This window comes from Ambystoma mexicanum, chromosome 6q (genome assembly GCF_040938575.1).
Source record: "Ambystoma mexicanum isolate Mex_15411 chromosome 6q, UKY_AmexF1_1, whole genome shotgun sequence".
Taxonomy (NCBI): Eukaryota; Metazoa; Chordata; class Amphibia; order Caudata; family Ambystomatidae; genus Ambystoma; species Ambystoma mexicanum.
In genome coordinates, this window is record NC_090937.1 from 1233797657 (window position 1) to 1233804378 (window position 6722).

Here is a 6722-nt window from a genome sequence, read left to right on the forward strand (position 1 = left end):
TGTGCTTCTCACCTGTTCTGATAAACGTTCTTAGCTGTGCCCAGTGCCTGCATTATGCTTCTCACTGTTCTGCTAAACATTCTTAGCTGTGCCCAGTGCCTGCATTGTGCTTTCACCCGCTCTGCTAAACGTTCTTAGCTGTACCCAATGCCTGCATTGTGCTGCTCACCTGTTCTGATAAACGTTCCTAGCTGTGCCCGGTGCCTGCATTATGCTTCTCACCGTTCTGCTATACAATATTACCTGTGCCCAGTGCCTGCATTGTACTTTCACCAGCTATGCTAAACGTTCTTAGCTGTGCCTAGTGCCTGCATTGTACTTTCACCTGTTCTGTTAAACGTTCTTAGCCATACCGAGTGCCTGCATTGTGTTTCTGATCTGTTCTTAGCTGTGCCCAGTGCATGCATTATGCTTTTCACTGTTCTGCTTTAGCATATTAGCTAAACGTTCTTAGCCTTACCCGGTGCCTGCATTGTACTTTCACCCCTTGAAATCAAACAATGTTCTTAGCTGTGCCCAGTGCCTGCATTGTCCTTTCACCCATTCTGCTAAATGTTCTTAGCTGTACCCGGTGCCTGCATTGTCCTTCTAACCTGATATGCTAAACCATCTTAGCTGTGCCCAGGGGCTGCATTGTAATTTCATCCTGCTCTGAAAAAATTGCACTATCTGTGTGCACTACCCCCTGTCTCAGCCCTTGTGCTCCCCTCCGCCTCCTCCTTGTGCCTCAGTACTTCAGACTGGTAAGTGTCCTCGCCACAGCAGCTGGCTATGTCTCGTTTTATCTCTCCTATCTTCTCCAACTGCTTCTCTATCTCCTATCCTTCTCCTAGCACGAAAACTGGCCAGAAGAAACTTAAGAAGGACATGCTGGGCTCCAACTCGAGCCTTCCTATTGCAGACACCTATGTCACTACTTCCGCCAGAGAGACCCTCACTAACATCTTTTTCTTCATTACTGCACCTGACCTATGGACTTGTTACATGGTTGGCTTTCTCTCTCCAATTGCCTCTTCTCCCATTAATGATGGCACTCACTGAGAGGTTCACCTGGACCTCTTTGCCATTCTCAGAGTCATCATTAATGTCTACCGCAATGTAACCATCATGGTTCAGGGTACTCTACCCAACCGTCTGTTCTTTGACAGGCTCCTCCCTCACCTCTCTAACCTCACCTCTCCCTCCATCAAGGCTCCCTTGCCTTCTGTGCCTTCCTCCTCCTCTGCACAGGCTCCCTTGCCTTCTGTGCTTCCCTCCTCCTTTGCACCGGCACCTGTGCCTTGCCCTATTATCCTGACTCCCTTGTCAACCTTGGCTCCTCCACCACCCTCTATTATCACTCTGGCCCACTGTGCCCCCCCACGGAAGACCTTTAATGATGGCAAGCCCCTCCACATTGCCACCCTTAATACCTACTCTGCTATAAAACACTTGTCTGACATCTGCAACCTTTTCAAACTCATGGATCTTGATGTACTCACCATCACTTAGACATGGTTCAAGGATAGCTCTGTCACAAGCTTTGACACTCTCCTCCCTGAAAGCTACAAAATCCTTTCTGCACCCAGCATAAGTCAGTCGGGGGCGTAGCACTGATGTTCCCAGAATGGTTACCTGAGTCCATTATCCCTACTCAGTCCTACTCCTCTTTCGAGTGCCTAGTCTGAAGGCTCTCACTCTCCCCTAAATCTTCTCTTCTTATTTACATCATCTATCAGCCTCCAGGACAGTCCACTCTCTTCCTTTCCGAATGGGCTGACCTGGCCTCTTCTCTACTTTCCTCCTCCTCTCAACTCCTGCTGCTGGGTGATCTCAACATCCACCTGGACTACCCTTACTCCTCATGGCCTTTCTGCAACCTGACATCCCACTATCTATACCTCTCACTTCCTCCCTGTCTTGCACAGGGCAGGTTCAGGTCACAGGTGCATCCTTGATAGCTGCAGACACAGCAAAGCCCCTGCAGCAGTGGCACAGACATTCAGATATCCACCTCAGTTTCAAAGACTACATAACTATGAGAGCTAATATCCCGGTGGCATGTTAAACTGTAGGTATAAGACATATCTGAGCCTGAGGTATGGTGGCATGATTATCCAAGCCACATTGCTTCTCTTTCATCTTTTGTGAGGGCAGGTAACACCCTCTGAGAAAACTACTCCATAGGAAGCTGCCCTGGGAACATGATTCATATGACACACCCTTCACTAAAGGGCTATACTCAAACCAGGGGCTGCATACCAAAATGGCCTTTGATGCTGTTCACAAGGGATATGGCAGGGTGTAGACAGAGGAAGTTCAGACCAGCGGGAGGAAGGTTCAACCATTTTGCTTTATCTCTTTACCTCTCTTCCTTCCTGTCCCCTTGACTTCTTTAACACAAAGCACATTGGATGTGCTGTCAGAAGGCAACATCTATTTGTTCAAAGGACAGTGACTTGACTCTTCAAGCAGGCCTGATTTTGTCCAATTACCTGCATATGTTTGCCTTTAAAAAATAAGAATTTGTTGGACCTCTGTTGGGTAAATTGACCTTCCAAAACCCTCCACCAGTGAGGCGAAGACTGAGCATTGAAGGAAGAGGTGTGTTCTGTTCCCTGCCCATCCCCAGGGTATATTGGGGGTTATCTACTTTTGGAATAAGAATGGTATCTCTGCTAGTTACACTTCTGCCCAAAACCATAACATGGTTAATGACTCTTTAAAGTTTTCACCAGCCTCTTTTGCAATGTGAGCCTGAGAAGAAAGACAACACTTGTCCCTGAGCTCCCTCAGACCCCTGTGAGGTAGCCGAAGCACCTGAAAGCCAAGACATCCAGGGTACATTACTTTTCTGCTGTCAAGCTGATGTGGTCTGTGATTCAAGCCTGTTCAGCTTCATCAAACCATTGGGATGCTCTAAAGATGCCTTTGGCATTCATCCGATCTACAGACCCATGAACTGCACATTCAAACCAGTTGGGTGAACATGTTGTTGGCTCAGTTCAAACTCTAATCTCTATGTTGCATCAGCTGCCTTTGAACCACCATTCCACCCACCTGCATCTACACTGCCGATCTTCATGGCCAGTCGAACTGACCCTGGTGGCCCATCGAACTGTGACCATCGGATACCAGAGCGAACCACCCCACTCGAACTGCACTTCCATTCACCAGCATCTTTGCTGTCAAACCAACCACCAAATCACCCCTGTGGCCTCACAATCTGCCCTTCCTTGAGCGCTTCATGGAACCAATCACCAAGAACAGCACTTCCAGTCCTTAGGATAGTCATAGTCAAACAGACCATTCACCTGACCCTTGTGGGCCTATGGATTCACCCTGCTTCAAAGTATTACCTTGCACCACAATTCACTTTTTTTTTTCTCGACTCCTGCTTGACAGTGCTCCTCGTCTAGAAAAATGTGACCTCTGCACTCGAGCCACTTCAACCTGGTTGATCAACCTCCAAACCTGGTACACCAATGTCCAATTGGCAGACAAGCAAGTGGATACTATTGACTGCTAACTGCCCCTCAGGTCATTTTATGGGCTCCACAGACTGGCTATGTCATCATTCAATACGTTTCACTACATATCTATTACAACCATTGTGGTAATTATTGCCTTTTCTCACCTGCTTCATTACTTGTCCTGCATGTTCTATCTCTGCATATTCAATGTTTTTCCACAGCGGTGTGTTTTGTACAGTGACTTTCTGTTTAGTGTTCTTGCAGATGGTGTGTTTAATTAAAGCATATATATTTGTATAGATCCTTGATTTGACATTCCCTTTATTTTGGACTGTTATACACTGCTGTTTAGGTTGCTACTGAATCATATCCACACTCTTCTTGCAAGTATAACCTTCCTTTGGCCCACATTACCACAAAAGACGGAAAGGTATATGTCTTACCTGTGTCTGTTTTACCTTTATGATTGGGATCACTGTTGTTTTCAGAAGTGTGAGGGCTGAGCAAGTGGTTTCACGAGTACTCTCTCTTATACTCCTGCAGAGCACAAGTCATTTTGTCAGACCCCTCTCTGATATCACAGAGCTAGACATGGATGTCAATTCACCAAAATGCCTGGGGTAGCGGAAGTGACATGGTATGCCTGTTGACGCCACAGAAAGTGTCTTCACATGACATTTTACTCTGATGACATGACAGGAAGCTAAATAATATGATTTTAGGCTCCAGTGATATCAGTCATTCTAATAATAAATACCTAAAATGAGTGTTGGGTTAATATAATAACAATTAGTACAGTTGCCGCCGCCGGAGTTGCATTTTTTCCGGCACCCGCGAATGGGCAAGAACCGGGTCATGCCGAGTTTGACGGACCCGTAATTTCCCATTCGCGGGTGCCAGTATGGCCAGCCTCCCGATCTCCATTCTGCCTGATAGGGCAGAATGGGGGTTCGGAGCATGGTTGCACCGGCACCATGTTAATAACGGTGCTGGTGCAATCATGAGTTCTGCTTGCGGGTACTGGTCTGCACGCCTGGTCAGACCAGGCGTGCAGTCCGGCACCCGCGAGCAAAACTCGTAATGTGGCAGAGAGGTAACAACGGCGCCGGTAGAACTACCGGCGCTGTTGTTGCCTTTCCGCCACATTCATAATGAGGGCCAGTGTAATCATATGCAAGATGAAACATCAGAAGACCAAGTGATGTTAGCACAAGCCAAGTGGAGCCTCAATTGCCTGAGTGCTTCTACTACAGGTAACACCTGATGTGCTAGTTTTAATTGTCATAAGATAGACACAGCATCACTTGTCGAGGTGTTTCCATCACATGTCAACTATAGGCTTATTCACCTAGGCACATAGGTGTTCCATTGGACCATATAGTCCCCCACCAAGCACTGGAAGATCTAAGACATATGGCCCTGCAATCAAGCATGACAAGGAGGGCACAGAATGGATAGGGTTCGGAGGTGGGCATGTGAGGGGGTAGAATTGTTATGTGATGAGGGAACATTTTAGGATAAATGATTCAGCTTGTTGGTCAGAAAAGTGATATGACTCACTTTTAAGTGATCACAGTTTAAGCATTTAAGGAAAAAAAGCACTAGAAGAAAAATGATGTTCTCAGGATCACCAAAGCTGCTCAAGTAGAAAAGACATGATTTCGTAACAGCTGTCCATGTGTAATAATTTCTGGTTTACCAGGTTGAGGCCATCAATAACATCTACAAAGCCATCCAGGATTGGATGGCTTGCAACTCTCTAGCCTTAAACCACAATAAAACCAAACTAATGAAAGTATCCTCCAAGAACACCTGGAGCAACCTAGATACTGATTACTCCAACTTCCTTATTGCAGGCAACATCATTACAGTCCAGAGGAAGGTAAAAACTCTGGGAGTTGTCTTAGACGAATTATCCATGAAGCCGCATGTCTCTTACATCAGGTCTAGCTGCGGGCTGATCAATAAGCAAATCAATTACATCCGTCCATTTCTAGCAGCCAAAAACTGTGCTCTTCTATCCACAGCGTTGATAAATACCAGACTGGACTATTGCAATAGCCCATTGTCTGGTACTACTGACGCAAATATCCAATCCTTACAAGTGGCCCAGAACAATGCTCTGTAGACCATCTTCACTCAATCTCGTCGCTTCCATATCTCCATCTTCGGGAAGAAGCTTCATTGGCTACCAGTCAAACATTGCATTACACATAACATGCTTACTACAACACATACATGCCTCTCTTTCAGCAGTCCCATCTACTTGTCTGAATGCATTAACATCAAGAGCAATGGAAGAAATATTCGTTCATCCTCTGCCACAGTCCTTGATTCCCCCAGATTTAAGACCGCAAAATTTGGAGCCACCATGCTTGACGTTCAGTGCCCTCTACTTTGGAATGCTTTGCCGGCAGGGCTACGACAAATCAAAAACTACCCCCTATTTAAAAAAGCCATGAAAACCTACCTTATTAATATGGAGCAATCCTTATGACCCTTTCTGATCCTGCTTGCTCTCTCTTGTCCTGTCTATGTCTCTTTTTTTGTGCGTCCTGAGGCCTGCAGGCATGCAGCACGTTATAAGAATTCAAATAAATAAATAAATAAATAAATAAATAAGTAGACCACGTCTTCTGCCTTCCTAGCTTTAAATGAGAATACTAATATTTCTTTAGTGTTTTCCTTCATGAGTAGAATCAGAAGTGTATCTTTTATAAAGTGGATTTGCAAAGCAGCAATAGATATGCCTTTTTCCAGTTAAATAATTTGTATTAGTATTTTCATAAACATTACAACAGATTAAACGATAAATAAGTTGATTACACAGAATATTTTGTGCAACCAGTTACAGTAATAAAGATTATTATATTCCAAACAGAAGCTATTTAAATAGAAAATATCAGTTGAATGGGTTGAGACTGACAGGGGAAGACAAACAACACAAACTAAGACACACCTGTCTCTGACTGCCAACTTTACCTGTTTACCTTTTAGATGTCCTAATCAAGTGACAGCCCAAGTCCACTAAATTTGTCCTGAAGACGGCACCAGCAACACCATTAGCAACTGAGTGCCAGAAACACCATTGTTGTGTCAACTAGACAGATGTGAAGTCAACCGGACCACATTCTAAGTCACTACCTCTTACTAACCACACTACAAAACAGTGAATGTAAAGAACCAATGTATGAGGTTGATTATTATGCCTGCTAGACTGAACTGACCACAGTTTTTTTCAGGCAAACAAAAGGTCTTTTTCAATAGCTG